The sequence below is a fragment of the Cupressus sempervirens genome, chromosome 2, assembly GCF_028749045.1.
Source record: "Cupressus sempervirens isolate cs-2001-9-10 chromosome 2, ASM2874904v1, whole genome shotgun sequence".
Lineage (NCBI taxonomy): Eukaryota > Viridiplantae > Streptophyta > Pinopsida > Cupressales > Cupressaceae > Cupressus > Cupressus sempervirens.
In genome coordinates, this window is record NC_143119.1 from 746,019,645 (window position 1) to 746,036,731 (window position 17,087).

The window sequence follows — 17,087 nt, forward strand, 5'->3', positions numbered from 1 at the left end:
CAATAGCTACAAACTCATCCTTGACAAGTCTAAGTCTAGTGAAGTAACTTGTAACGTCTTCTCCTTGGTTCATCTGGGTATTCTTCAATTTCTCTTTGAGAATCATCTTCCTATTGGTGGTAGCATTACGGTACATATTCAAAATGACATCCCACATCTTCTTTTTTGTGTCTAGCTCTGAGAAATGTGGAACAATATCATCCTTGACACCATCAAGGATAATCCTCCTCACCTTGGCATCATCCTTCTTATATGTTGCAAGCTATTTTGCATCCATTGGTACAACTACAACACTAGTAACATAATCCATGATACCATTCTCTTCTAGCAATAAAGAAATTCTAGCCTTCTAGACACCAAAATTTGAGGCACCATCCAATTATTCCTAATCTCTCAAACTAGCGGAAGCCATCTTAAGGTATTAAAGCAATAATAATTTTGAAGAGATCAACCCTTAATTTCTTTTCTAGGGAAAAAATTTTCTACACTCAACACCACTCTGATACCATGTGAAAATTTACACTATTACAACCACTAATTATTAATCTCCTATCGCAAACAATTATTAAACTGCCAAAAAAAAATTCATGTGCTGATATAAAAAAATAACACAACTGCAAATACACCAATAAAATAAGGAAAGACATTCACAACACAATGAACACAATATTTTTGAACAAATCACCCCTAGAAAAACCCCTAAGGGAAAAGTAGTTTTGTAGATGGAAAATATATTAACTTCAATAAATCAAGAGATACAAAATTTCTTGCCTTCCACTGGTAGAATTCAGACAACGTCCTAATTTCTCCTATTGATATTCCCCATTGCTATCCCCAATGCTATCATTGTGCCCTTGCTAATGTTACAAGGCTATTTTCTATCACTACAAACACTTTTACAACTTGTGTTCCTCTGTTACTCTATTCACCTAATGCCTCCCTTGATCCCCCTTTTTATACTACATAACCAAGTGGTTTCTAGTTGCTTCTTGATTAAGACAACCTAACCGAGAAGTTTCTAGTTAATTCTTGATAACAACCTAATGAAGAAGTTTCTAGTTTCTTCTTGATTAAAACAACCTAACCAATAGGTTAGTAGTTTCTTCTAGAAGGAGTCAATTAATTAACAAATATTTGCTAATTAATCACATATGAACAAACAATTTTCTAATCTACCTAAAAATAATGAGGATTAGGGCAAAAAGTTAAGGTTTGGGGAGAGAGAATGAAAAATAGAAAACATTGACTCCAACTCGCAAATTCTAACTTTTCAACCTTAACTTTTGGAAAGTTCAGGTTGATAGAAAGAGAGAATGTTTTACTACATGGAGAGGAAACTTTAATACATAGAGAGATAAAGTTTTAGTATGTAGAGAGATAAAAGCTTATGGAGAGAGAGGGTTCTAGTATGGGGAGAGAGAGATAAATTAAGCACTTCAACTCTATTATCATTTCTAAATTAACCTTCCCTTAAATTTTTAGGTGAAAATATCAAGGTAACAAATAAACATTATTTCTAGGTCATATAAATAAAAGATAGCAATAAACGCTTGAACAATGAATTTTAGATTACAAAATTAGATAATGAAATCTTGGTTTTGTAGCTCTAAAATGAGCCAAATGGATGAAAAAATTATATCTCAACAAAATAAGAAGACCCTATTAAAAAGGATATATGGATGATCTACATTTAGATACTACCCCAAGTACCACATAATGGCTTGTATTTGGCGTAAGTTATAATAGTTTAGGATTAAAATTTTAAAAAACTTAATAGAAGTTTTAGTAAAAATATTTAATATAATTTAATCAAATTAAGTAAACATTAAAAAATTTAAACTTAAAAATATAAATTAAAATGTTTATAGTTGAAATAACTAAGATTACTCTCTAGCTTAAACACAAGTCATTAGCCTACATTGATATGACATCAAAGGAATTGTATTCCTTTATAATTAAAATAATAATAATTTATCATATGTTACTATGATAAATGAAATATTATGGGTTTCCTATTTATATATATTTTATCCTCAAATATCCACTTTACAATAGTAGTGGTTCCTCTATAACACCCAAAACTTATGAGCCAATCAAACAAAAGAAAAATCTTACATTTAAACATTAGAAAAATTAAAACTTAAAATAAATAAATAAAATAAGAACTATCATACTATATTATCTAATTAATAAATGTTGTTGAAAGTTATAATTAAAGTAGACATTTAAAAAGGTGAACATGTGTACCTAGTGGCATGTACTTGCCTCATAGTTTTTATACTAATTAGAAATTAGAATTTAAATACTGAATTTAATATTTCAATTACAATATTGTATAGTTTTGAAAAAAATTTATATAAAAATACCACCTAATCTTTGCACTTATAATTTCATTCTTATTTTTTAGCAAATAGCAATTAGATATATTATTTATAGATAACTTGAAATGGTACAACATCAAGGAAAAATAATTTGTGATGCCTTAAAAATATGAAGCCTCCTTGAAGAATGATACCTAATGCCCTTAGATTAAATTTACTTTTTAGATTTTCCAAATCTTAGAAAGGTTGTCTTTTTAGTAATGTAGTTGACTAGGATTTTGTGTTGGAACTTTACCTTGTTAAAGGACAAGTTAATGGCCAATGATGGACTCATTACACCTTGATATGAATTTACTCTTTTTATATGTAAGACCTTCTAGTTTAAAAGTTTGTTTGATGTATAGTTATGTATTTTATACTTGAAATCTATGATACTAATAAATACCTTGCTAGGTTTTTACATAACAAAATTATAAAACATTGTTGTCACACAACAAAATTTTAAGAACATCGTGTCTTGAGTAAAGTAGTTGACATTGAAACAAATAATAAAATTAATATATATAACCATAATTCATTATTTTATTTTCAATACATTAAGCTAGTCTTAAATAAATCTATCTAGTACAAATATCCACTACAAAATTATAATTTAATTTACTACATCTAAAATTATTTATATTTCTTTTATCTCCATTTATTTAGTTTCTTACTAAGCTTTTTATATTAATTTTTTTTAAAAAATAGATGATTTATATATCAAAATATTATAATTTAAACGTATATTTTATATGGTATTTATTAAATTGTTTTTAAAAATATATTCTATTTATAATAAGATTAAAATTTTTGACATGTTCCAAATATTATAATTTAAATGGAATGGATATTTATGTGGTATTTATTAAATTGTTTTTAGAAATATATTCTATTTATAATAAAATTTAAATTTATGACATGTAGATGTTGTCAAATTTAACCTAGAAGAATAAAAGTTAACATTAACACACTCACACCATCCCACTCCCTCATTCTACCATTATAGAAATATTAATAATTAAATATTGATATTGATTATTCTACATAACAATTCAAACTTAATAGCTAAATAATATCACATGAATATATTAAATACTTTTAAATACTAATCTATAACATCAAACCATATAAACTAATATTTGATCAATTAAATAATATATTTTATATTTTATATTTTAAATTAGACAAGATAAATTTTTAACCACGTAATGATCTCATAATAATCAAACTTAAATGACCAAAACCAAAATGAGTACATAGATAGAAGTAACATATATTTAAAAAATGCCTTTACTAATAAGTTGTGACAAGGTTATCAATAAGTAGTGACAAAGGATAACCGGGAGTCCACAATCCAACAAAACGTCAACATACACGAAAAGAGCTCTTCAGAGTTCCAAAAGCTTTTCCCCCATTCTTCTGCAGCCGACTCTTATTTACTTGAGTCTTATTTTCTACACATTTACAGCCAGCCATGGGGAACAATAATGGAGCTTAGTTTTGTTGTAGCTCTTGAACATGGCCCTTTCCATCCAGTCCTTTGTTAAAAAACTTCTGCAAATACTCTTTCCAAGGTGAATTTCCATAAACAGTAGGATGGTCTTTGTCAATCGGTGCAGAAAGGGGCGAAATAATGACTTCATCATGTGGAATACCAGAGAGAGCCCATGACATCCTTGTTCTATCCTTGTGAACTAAACTCCTGTGCTTAATGTTCTTGTATATCTCATTGCTTATTACCTATTTGTATTCTTACATAACTTATTATCTGTAATTTTAATCAAATAACAATTGTATTCTTATGATTTGATATCTTCAACATAAACCAATATCTATTTAATCTAATGAATTGCTTATTACATGCAATTTCAACCAAATAACTATTGTATTCTTATGATTTGACATCTTCCAAATAAACCAATATCTATATAATCTAATGAATTACTTATTACATATAATTACAGCCAAATAACCATTATATTCTTATAATTTAAGATCTTCAACATAAACCAATATCTATATAACCTAACAAATTGCTTATTAACTACAATTTCAACCAAAGTATTCCTTATATTCCTTATACTCTTCATAATCTAAAATCCTTGGATCCAATAAAATCTAAAAATAATTCTCAGACAAAATAAAAAGTTAGAAATAGACCCGTATCTATATAATCTACTGGTTTTCCTTTAAAAAACAAAGACATATATATTTGTTTACGTCAAGTGCATCAGCAATGTTAACAATGAGGGCGCCTTGAACACTTTGAATATCAACCCAATTTCCATCCTTTCTGATTTGTAGCCCTGGAGTTTCATCACTCAGAAGAAACGTGAGAACGTGGGGATCAGAGTGAGGAGAAATTCCAAGTACCATTTCTGGCTGAGGACATGGTGGATAATAATTCATTCTGATGTGGATTTCTTTCTTTTCTCCACCCACTGCCTCGTTCAGTATATTTTCATCTTCTAATCCTAACCGTCTGCTCAACACCTTCATCAAAACCTCTCACAATTTGTACATCTCTCTTGAATATTCATCCATAACTTCCCTGCAAATAACAATAACTATATACCCATATGAATTTGTTACACATAAGAATTATAAACCTCCACAAAAAATGATGTTTGAAGAGATGTAAACAGTGTACGTGAAATTAGAAGGTTGTTTGGGCCATTTAGACATGTTTCTTTCGTGTAGAGGCAATATAACGTTGTAATAGTAATCCCCACAGTCCAATTTAGCATCTTGGGTGTATCCTAATTTTCTTCCGCAGCCAATAGGGCTTATGTCTTGTTCATTTGTATACAATTCCTTTTCTTCAATGGGAATATTGAAAAACACTTTGCCCACTTTGAGAGATCAGAGTTTGAGACTCCATGAATGATGATCTGAAAGAAATCCCAGCCTTTTGCAGCTTCTGAGATTTCTACAATGGTTTCTTGTTCTAAATGTGAGGCTCCCAAGCCAAGAAAATCAATGACTGGAACGTGGGTGTTGTGTGGTTTGGAGGACTCAAGATTAGGTCTCACATATTGGAGAGGAACATTTTCGATCCCACTCTCTGATAATGTCTAAGCTCTTGGTAAGCTACCCAGTTTATCCATTATCGATGCATTCAGTCTTCACACAAATTGAGAGAGTTTGTGTGGAGCCCATTTATATGCTACTCCTGCTCATTTTGTAAACAACTTTTTCTTATTAATTCAATACTCTGCAGTCTGGACATAGCCACTATTGTGGTGAACCAGAATAAATCCGGTGTTGTGTATTTCTTCTTATTGCGACTTTTAATTTCTTTGTTTAAATCCTTTCAATTGGTATCAGAGCACGAGGTGTATAGATTGGAAAATTAGTGTTGAATTTTCTAGAAAGATGGAGGATTTGAAAATAGAGAAATTTACAGGCAAGAATTATAGCCTATGGAAAGTGCAGATGCATTCCTTGCTGGTTAAGCAAGACTTGGCTCTCGCAATCGAAGGAAAGTCTAAGAAACCATCTACAATGACTGATGAAGATTGGCAAAAGATGGATGACAAGGAAATGGCATCCATTTTTCTCTCACTAGCAAAAAATGTCTTGTTCAATGTCTCAAATGAGACATCAATGAAAGAGGTTTGGGACAAACTTCAGAATATGTATTAAACGGCGTCAGCTGCAAACAAAATCTTCATTATGAAGAAACTCTACAAACTGAAAATGAAGGAAGGGATTGCAATGTCAAATCATATAAATGATTTGAACACCCTATTATGTCAAGCAAGCTCGATTGGTATGACTCAAGATGACGAATCCAAAGCAATCATCTTGTTATGTTCTTTACCTGATAGTTGGGATCCCGTAGTTACAGCTGTAAGTACTTCAAGCTCTACGAAGTCAAAGCTGGCCTATGATGAAGTTGTTGCCACTTTATTAAGTGAAGACATGAGAAGGAGTAACAAAGACTCCTCATCCGGTGATGCTCTCACTATGGTCAGCATTGAGAAAAGAGGAAGAAGCCATCATAGAGGAAATAATAATTACTATCAGCGAAGATCAAAGTCACCCAATTGTTCAAGGTCAAAAGGTAGGAATGGAGAATGTTGGTTTTGTGGTAACCCTGGCCACACAAAGAGAAATTGTCGGGCTTACAAGAAAGCACAAGAAAATGTGAAAAACATGGAAGAAAATACAGCCTATGAGAAAGATGAAAGTGCTTTAGTTCTTTCTACAAGTGACACAAAATCGGATTCTTGGGTGATAGATTCCAGAGCTTCTTTCCATGCTACTTCATGTATGGATTATTTCAAAAACTACCATGGTGGTCAATTTGGAGAGGTATTTCTTGGAGACAACAAATCCTACGAAATAGTTGGCAAAGGTGACATTTTGTTACCGCTGGAAGATGGAGGGAAATGGTTGTTAAAAGATGTTCGCCATGTTCCCAAATTAAAGAGAAATCTGATTTCGGTTAGTTAGCTCTTTGCCCAAGGATATTATCCATTCTTATATCTGGATACTTGGAAAGTTACCAAGGGTTCAAGAATAATTGCCAAGGGAAACAAAGTTGGCAATCTTTATCTCCTTGAGAAGCGTACTAAAATAGGGGCTGCTATGTCAGTCATGGGCAGCGATGCAACACTTTGGCATCAAAGATTAGGCCACATGACCAAAAAGGGCCTTGAGATAATGCTCAAAAGGGATCAACTACCGGGTCTCCAATCAGCAAATTTGGAATTTTGTGAACATTGCCTTTACGGAAAACAAAAGCGGGTCAGCTTCTTGAAAGATGGACATGATCTCAAGGAGAAACCATTGGAACTTGTACACTCGGATGTCTTTGGTCCAGTTGAGGTAAGCTCTTTAGGAGGTTAAAAAATTTTTGTTACATTCCTTGATGACTGTACTAGGAAAGTATGGATATACATGATGGCAAATAAATCTGAAGTTTTTTCTAAGTTTAAAGTTTTCAAAGCTCTTGTTGAAAACCAAAGGGGTCATAAGATTAAAAGTTTAAAAATGGATAATGGAGGTGAGTTTTATTCATTGGAGTTCGACAATTATTGTGCAGATAATGGTATTTGTAGGGTGAAAGTTGTACCCGACACCCCTCAAGAAAATGGGGCAGGGAAAAGACTCAATAGGACAATAATGGAGAAAGCTCGGTGTATGCTTTCTAATACAGGATTGGGTAAAGAATTCTGGGTTGAGGCATGTAATACAGCCGTATATCTCATTAATCGAAGTCCTTCTTCAAGGTTGAACTTCGGAATTCCAGAAGAGGAATGGCAAGGTAGAAGACTCTTTTATTCTCATCTTAAAGTTTTTGGTTGTCAGGCTTTTGCACATGTGCCCAAAGAAAAAAGAAGCAAGCTGGATCCTGAATCTAAGCCTTGCATAGTCATTGGCTATGGAGAGGATCAATTTGGCTTTAGGCTTTGTAGCTTAACTGATAAGAAGATTATTAGAAGCAGAGACATTGTATTCAATAAGAAAACATTTCCAGCATTAAATTCTCAGGAAATGTTTGAAAAAGAATTTGTGCCAATCGCTGCACAAAGGAATGTTGGATTGAATCCACAAACAATTTCTAACACTATTTCATATAGTCCCACCTCTGTACTATTTCCAAATTTATCATCTTCTTCCACTTCTGGGAACACAGGACATGATGATAGTTCTACACAAGAATTTTTTGATATCTCTTCTCATGACAAGAATTTGTCTCTCCATCACGATCAAGCTTGTGAAAGTTTTTCAAACCAAATTATAAGGGATCCTCTTACTACAATGGGCTATCAGTCAAAGGACTATAATGCTCATCCACAGATGCAAGGTGGGTAAATAGAATCGCAGGACATCAATCTAGAGGATGAGAGTAATTCGCAGGCTGTGCCAATTGATATCCATGGCAATCTCGTCTATATACAGAGTACTCATAGTAAATGTATGTCACTATATCCATTTGAGCACGGTGAAAACTCAAGCCACAATCTTGGCAATACACGTGGGCAATTTCAGAGTGTTGTCTTGTCATCCATCTTTTGCCAATCTTCATCAGTCATTGTAGACGGTTTCTTAGACTTTCCTTCGATTGCGAGAGCCAAGTCTTGCTTAACCAGAAAGGAACGCATTTGCACTTTCCACAAGCTATAATTCTTGCCTGTAAATTTCTCTATTTTCAAATCCTCCATCTTTCCGAAAAATTCAACACTGATTTTCCAATCTGTACACCTCGTGCTCTGATACCAATTGAAAGGATTTAAACAAAGAAATTAAATGTCACAATAAGAAGAAATACACAACATCGGATTTATCCTGGTTCACCACAATAGTGGCTACGTCCAGACTTCAGAGTATTGAATTAATAAGAAAAAGTTGTTTACAAAATGAGCAAGAGCAGCATATAATTGGGCTCCAATAATATTACAAATGAAAAGTCTTTGGAAACCAAGAGACACGATTATTGGAGGGAACAATGATGACTGTTGGCCTTCACAATATCAACAGTTTGTGGGTATATTCAGAACTTAAATCTTATTTAGGATAGTGTTTTTTTTTACTTTCAACTCTTTATTCCTCAGATTTAATCTTATTATATTAAGAAGTTTGTTTTTTTTCCAAATTCTACTTGAGTAGATTTAAAGAATGTTTAGAAACTTAAATCGTAAGTTTTTGTTTGAACTCTTTTTAATAGATAGTGGATGTGTAGAAACTTAAATCTTATTATATCAAGGAGGAGTAAGTTTCTTTTTCTAACTTTCCTTATTAAATGGAGCAAAACGGAACAAAGCATAAAGAAAGAAGATGAATACAAGAACACAATATTTATTTTGGTTCAACAAAAGTATGAATAATCCAATACAATTACATGGGCTGCACATAGTCATTATAAAGAGCTCTTAGATTACTTAGGCTTCATACCCTGATAGAACTCTCCTTGAGCAGATTTAGAGGATGTATAGATACTTAAGTCTTATCAAGAAGGGAATTTCTTTACTCTCCAAACTCTTCTTGAGCATATTTAGAGGATGTCTAAGAACATAAATCTTATTAAAAGGGGATCTTATTTTGTCTTCTAAATTTTCCTTGATAAGATTTAAGGTTTGTGATGGCTAAATAAACCCTAATTTTAATTGAAATCAGTTAGAAATTATTATGTTTATAACAATAAATTTTGTAGTGTATTGGTTATAGGAAGACACATCTTCAATGTTTAGGAAGAATAAAAATAAAAGACAAAGTCTAAAAAATATTATAAAAATTTGTGTAATACCATTGGAAGGTGGCTCACATCTCAGAATATGTAATACGATGAAGTTCCAACTAAATGCAGCTCCATCTTCTTCTTTAAAATTATCCTTAGTAGTGGTTAGGGATCAAAGAAAGAGAGGATAAGCTATATTCAAGAGAACTTTCTAACAACTATCAAAACTCTTAATGAAATGCTCTTAATATTTAAATTAAGAACTAAAAACAAAAATATTAATTCTAACAAAATTAAAATAAATAAATTTAATTATGCTATAACCTTTTTAAAATTCAATTACATATATATGCATATACGTACACATATGCATATGTGTATAACTTATCCTTCAATAAATAATATCTACATTGATACCAAATCAAAACAAATGACCTTTCCGTATGTTTTTTAGTTAGTGGTATCTACTTACTTCATATGAGGATGCCAACTTGAAGAAGGAACTCAGTCTTGTTCTTTAGTGAATGTATCCACTTCAGAAAAGTTAATATTCACTTTATAAATTCACATCCACTGTCTGTATAAATTGACATGCACATTATTTAGCAATTGACACCACTTCGAACGATGGAAGGGAAATAATATTTCAAATTTTTAAATAGCTTGCTGATAAGAATGGCTGACAATGAGGTTGCAAATCAAACCAACCAAACTAGGCATTACCATCTAAGAAAATAGTTTTTTAAGAAATAATGGTGGAGCTCAAATACATTGTTGGTGACATAGGCTTCCAGCTTGTCCTTTTTAATCTTCCCTATCCTTTTACTTACTCCAACTACTTTATTTATTGCTATCTTGTCGTGGAGAGTTCTAGACCTCTTATTTTGTAAACTATACTTCTAGATTATTAGGTTTAGGTTTAGGTTGTGTCAGTTAAAGTATTTTCCAGAAGTTTGAGAGAAGTTTGTAGATATTTTGTCTTCTCGGCTAATGCTAGATTTCTCTAGAATATTGTATGCTTGCCTATAAAAAGGCACTATGTACTCATTTGAGATCATGGTGAAATATAATATATTTTATTGTGCGATAGCACATTGTGTTATTCTGTGTGTGTTTTTTTTTTTTTTTTTCCTTTACCCATCCATCAAATTGGTATCAAAGCTATAGAAAATCTAGGCATTATTTTTATGGGTAGATGTCATTGTGGGTGAAAGGAAAATGAGAGCAAAGCTAAAGATCTAAGGAAGAGATCATAGTTGCTATGTGAGGAAGGAAGAGAAAGGGTTTGTGGTTGTCACAAGAGAGAATTTTTTACTGTTAAATCATGGCAGGAACTAGTGGAAGTATTTCACAGCCAAAAATTCCAACTTTTAATGGCAAAAATTATGATTATTGGAGCATCAAAATGAAAACTCTTTTTTTTTTCTCAGGTTGTTTGGGATTTAGTTGAAAGTGGGTTCCCTAAACCAGAAAACTAGCAGGCATATCAAGCTTTTTCACAAGCTGAAAATAATTTATTAAAGGAAAATAGGAAAAAGGATGCTAAGGCATTATTTTTTATTCAGTAGGAAATGGAGGAAGTAATATTTCCAAAGTTAGTTGCTATCACAAGCTCAAAGCAAGCATGGGACAACTTGCAATCAACATACTAAGGCATAGGAAAGGTAAACATTTCAAAGTTACAAAATCTTAGAAGAGATTTTGAAAATTTACAAATGAAAGATTCAAATTCAATAGACTCATTATTCACTCAAGAAATGGGGATAGTAAATCAGATTAGATCTTATGGAGAAACCCTTGGGGATCAACAAGTTGTAGAGAAAATAATTAGAAGTCTACCAAATAAGTTTGATTCAAGAGTTGCGGCCATTGAAGAATCTTAGGATCTCTCCTTGCTATCAATAGATGAGTTAATGGGTTCTCTCTTATTACATGAACAAAGGTTGAATTGTTTGGGAACTTCATCATTGGAGAATGCTTTCAAGACTCAACTTTCATTTGGAAGAACAAGAGGAAGATCAGATTATAGTAGAGGCAGAGGACATTTTACATCAAGAGGAGGAAGAGGAAATTCATAGTATGAGAGTAGAAGACCAGCATAAAGCTCACAAACTCATTTCACATCAACAAGAGGAAGGGGGAGCAACCATCCTCACAACTATCATCAGGGAGAAAGGTATGACAAATCTAACATCCAATTTCATTATTGTAATAAATTTGGGCATATTGCATCCGAGTGTAGAAAAAGACAATATGACATGGATAGGAAAAAGGCCCATTTTACAAATGAAAGCCAGCCCAACACTAGTGAGCAAAATATCATCTTGATAACATGCAATGTTGCACAAGAGAGTTCTAAAGAAGTATGGTTCTTAGATAGTGGTTTTAGTAACCATATGAGTGGGTCTAAGGAGATATTCTCAGCAATAGATGAATCAATAAAATTAGAGGTTAAGTTGGGGAATGATAATCAAATTTTAGTCATAAGAAAAGGGTCAATTAGCATAAGAACTAAGAAAGGTGAAGAAAAAGAAATTCTTGATGTATATTATGTTACTGGATTGCAACACAATCTCATAAGCATTGGGCAATTAGTACAAAATGGACATAGAATACATTTTGAAAATGGTGAATGTGTGATTCTAGATAAAAGACCAAGCAATAGGCTAATTGCAAAAGTTGAAATGAATCAAAATAGAATGTTCCCACTTAAAATCCAAAGTGAATTATTCTTAGAGCCAAACAAATTGCAAAAAGTAGCTAAATTGGCATTCAAAGCTTTACACAAAAATGAATCTTGCCTGTGGCATTTAAAGTTTGGTCATTTAAACTTTAAAGGGTTACAACTCTTATATAAGAAACCAATGGTCTATGGGTTGCCATCAATAGAGCACTTAAGACAACATGTGAGAGTTGCATTTTGGCAAAGCAACATAGAGAAAAATATGTAGTTGGAAAGTCTTATAGAGCAAAACATCCACTTGAGATAGTCCATTCAGATCTTTTTGGGCCAATGCAAACACCATCCTTAAGTGGAAAGTTTTATTTTTTGACATTTATTGATGATTTCAATAGAAAATTTTGAGTTTATTTTGTGAAGTATAAATCAAATGTATTTTCTATCTTTAAAGAATTCAAGGCAAAAGTTGAAAAAGAAAATGGATACTCTATTAAAACATTAAGAACTGATCAAGGTGGAGAATTTACATACCAAATGATTTTATGAATTTTTGCAAAGAAAATGGCATATGGAAACAATTTATAGTAAGGTACACTCCACAACAAAATTGAGTAGCAGAAAGAAAAAATAGAACAATTGTGGAGATGACAAGGAGTATGTTAAAGGAGAAACACTTACCAAATGAGTATTGGGCTTAAGCAATTGCATGTTCATCATACATACTAAATAGATGTCCATCGAAAGTAGTAATAAATAAAACACTAGAAGAAGCTTGGAGCAAAAGGAAGCACAATATAGCACACTTGAGAATATTTGGTTGTGTGGCATACTCATTGGTACCTCAAGAAGTGAGACAAAAATTGGATGATAGAGGAGAGAAGTGCATATTTGTGGGATATAGTGAACAATCCAAGGCATATAGGCTATACAATCCCATCACAAAGAAGTTAATAATAAGTCATGATGTTGAGTTTATAGAAGAAGAAGCATGGGATGGTAGCTTAGATAAGTCAACTATGGTTGCAGCTAGCATTCCATAAGAAAATGAAGAAAATGAAATTCAAGATGTGCATTCTAAAACACAAACAAATATTCCTAAAACACCTACAAGGGTACCTACCACTCAAAACACTACTACTCCAACAAGCACTAATAGTAGTGAATCATCTAATCCAAAAATTGCATCATTAAGATCAAGGTCTATGAATACTTCAAGGACGAAATGAAGTCTTAGAGACATATATGATAAATTACAAGAGGCTGAAAATGATGATTTATGCATTAATTTTGCACTCTTAACACATGCTGATCCAATTTATTTTGAAGAAGCTATTAAAGATAACAAATGGATTTCAGCCATGGATGAAGAAATTTAGTCAATAGAAAAGAATAATACTTGGGACTTAGTAGATCTTCCTAAAGGCAAGGATATGATTGGAGTTAAGTGGGTATACAAAACAAAATATAATGCTGATGGAAAAGTAGAGAAACACAATGCAAGACTAGTAGCCAAAGGCTTCACACAACAACTGGGTATAGACTACAATGAGACATTTGCACCCGTAGGAAGATTAAACACTACTAGAATGATTTTATCCATAGCAGGCCAAAATAATTGGAAAGTTTATCAAATGGACATGAAATCAACATTCTTAAATGGCAGTTTAGAAGAAGAAGTGTATATAAAACAACCATTAGGATATGAAATTTTGGGAGAAGAACATAAGATATACAAGCTGAAGAAGGCACTATATGGCTTGAAGCAAGCTCCTAGAGCATGGTACAGCAAAATAGACTCTTATTTTGTGAATAATGGTTTTAGTAAGTGTGGCTATGAACTGACTTTGTATGTCAAAGTGATAAATGAAGGAGAAATATTGATAGTTTTCTTATATGTAGATGATTTGATATTCATCGGTAATATGCCAATCAACAATTTCAAGGCAGCCATGAAAAATGAATTTGATATGACTGATTTGGGACTCATGAGATATTTTATTAGGATACAAGTAAATCAAAATGATCAAGGCATTTTTATTTGTCAAAGTAACTATGCTACTGATTTGTTAAAAAGATTTAAAATGACAAATTTGAATTCAGCCCCTACACCACTTGCATTGGGTTTAAAACTTAGAAAGAATGATGAAAGTCCTAATGTAGACACAACTTTATTCAAAAGATTAGTTGTCTACCTTTTATATTTGATAGCTACAAGACCAGATATAATGCATAGAGTTAGTTTCATTTCTAGATTCACGAACAAACCAAAAGAAACTAATTGGAAAGCTAGAAAGAGGATTTTGAGGTATATAGCTAGAACCAAGAACTTTGGGATCTTATATACTTATTTAGATCATTACAAGCTAATTGGCTATACAAATAGTGACTGGGTAGGTAGCTTAGATGATAAAAGAAGTACTTTAGGACATATCTTTCACCTAGGATTGAGAGCTATTTCTTGGACATCAAAAAAGCAACCAATTGTGACATTATCATCAGCTGAAGCAGAATATGTTGCAGCAACATTAGCAGCTTGTCAAGCAATGTGGATGAGAAGAGTACTTTTAGACTTGAAGCATCCAAAAGAAGAACCTACAAGAATATATTATGATAATAATTCTACAATTGCTTTATCAAAAAATCATGTCTTTCATCAACATGGTAAACATGTAGATATAAGCTATCATTATATTCGTGAATTAGTGAACAATGGTGACATATGTCTTAAGTTTTGTAGGTCCAAAGAACAATTGGTAGACAATTCCACAAAACCTTTGGCAAAGAATGATTTTGAACATCTTCGAGAAAGTATTGGTATTACAAACATACATAGCAGTGAAGATTAAGGGGGAGTGTTGGTGACATAGGCTTCTAGCCTCTCTTTTCTAATCTCCCTACTTTTACTTAGTCCAACTACTTTATTTATTGTTGTCTTCTCATGGAGAGTTCTATACCTCTCATTTTGTAAACTATACTTCTAGATTATTAAGTTTAGGTTTAGGCTATGTCGGTTAAAGTATTTTCTAGAAGTTTGAGTTAGCTCTAATATTTTCCAGAAGTTTGTAGATATTCTTTCTTCTTGAGTAATGCTAAATTTCTCTAGAATATTGTATGCTTGCCTATAGAAAGGCACTATGAAGTCATTTGAGATCATGTTTAATGAAATATAATATATTTTATTGTGCAGCAGCACATTTTGTTGTTCTATGTTTTTTGTTATTTTTCCTCTATCCATCCAGCATACATCAGTCAAGATTGTTGTAGTTGATGAACATGCCCCTTTCCATCAAGTCATTCAATGAAAAACCTTTGTAGATACTCTTTGCTTGATGAACCTCGATATAAAGTAGGGTGATCTTTGTCAATCAAGGTTGGAAGAGGGGAAAGAATCAATTCATCATGTAGATTACAAAACATGGCCCGTGAAATCCTTGCTTACTACACTTCTATGCTCCACACTCTTGTATCTTCCATTGCTCACTATTTGCAACAAAATACACTCCAAATGAAGTATTATGAAAAACTACTAGTTTTGGTTCTTAAATGGTAGAATTCAATAATTTGATTGATTTAATATTAAAAGTTATTAGATTTCTACAATCTATCAAGTATCATATGTTAATTTGATTGTATAAACAATTTTTATCATAATTTTTTTCAAATCACGTTCTATATCCTACCATTTGAATACAAGAGAAAAAGGAAAAAAGTTATATTTTTTTACATTTTGTAGCTGCTATCCTAATAATAGATCACAAAGTGTGATTAGAATGTTGATTAAATTTTTTCACATGATAGATATCATAAACATTATTAACTATTGTGATATTCTTATTAGTTTAATTGTGTGATTTTGAGTCAAACTCATTGATCCATGTTTCATGAGTAGTGATTCAACATTGTTGGTGTAAATACATATTTACTATTTACACTTTACTTAAGTTTACTTAGGTTAATTGTAATGTCCCTAGTTTTTTAGCAATTTAGTGGTGTTCTTAGCCTTTACATTCTCCAAAGGCTAAGTGGAGAAATAAGCAATTGATTAAATTAATTTCTTATAAAGTTTAAATAAATTAAAATTAAAAGGTGACTTTATATTTAATTAATTTAATTTTCTAGAAGTATAATTAATTATTGTATTGCAAGGAGAAGCTTCTAGACTATGCATTAATTATTGGAAAAGGGGAAGCCTCTAGTAATTTATTGTATTGCAAGGGAGAAGTTTCTAAAGAGTGCATTAAGTATTGGAAGGGGAAAGCTTCTAGTAAATGAAATTAATTAATATTTTATTTCCTTCTAGAAGGGTGAAGAAAAAGTATAAATAGAGGTGAGAGCTTCATTGTTTAGCATCGGATTATTATATCAAATTATTATGAATGACATTTGATAAGAGCTTTGAGGTATGAGTTAGAGATTTGTTCTTGACATTAGAGGACATTTATCCTCTCTTGTGACATTCTAGATTCCCTTGGGGTTTGGCTTTTGAAATTCATTGCTATGTATTTGATTTTATTAGTTTGAGAACTAATATTAATTTAGCAGTAGTTCAATTTTTAGTTTGCATAAATTCTTGCTTGTTCATATTATGTGGTTTTAAATCAATGCAAAGACATTAAAATCTCTTTCAGTAGTTGGTTCAATTCTTGGACATTTCCAGGGTGCCCATTATATTAATGCATTATTTCATTATAATGCATTATTTTATTATTTATTTTGTGACACTTAGGAGTTTGCATACTTTTATGAGTTGTCATATTGACAACACAGAAGTAAGCAACTCTAACTACTCCTAATTTAGCACATAGTGTCTACAACATAAATTTGTGTGCTACATCTTTGTAGGCTTATTCTCACATCATTG

The 17,087-nt window shown here is 31.8% G+C and overlaps 2 pseudogenes; both read right to left on the bottom strand.

Annotated features, from left to right (window-relative positions):
* Positions 1-3,854: 3,854 nt before the first annotated feature.
* LOC149575549 (jasmonate-induced oxygenase 2-like) lies at positions 3,855-5,476 on the bottom strand (annotated as a pseudogene).
* A 9,999-nt stretch (positions 5,477-15,475) lies between these two features.
* The window catches only part of LOC149575550 (jasmonate-induced oxygenase 4-like), a 36,969-nt pseudogene continuing 35,357 nt past the window's right edge, over positions 15,476-17,087 (bottom strand).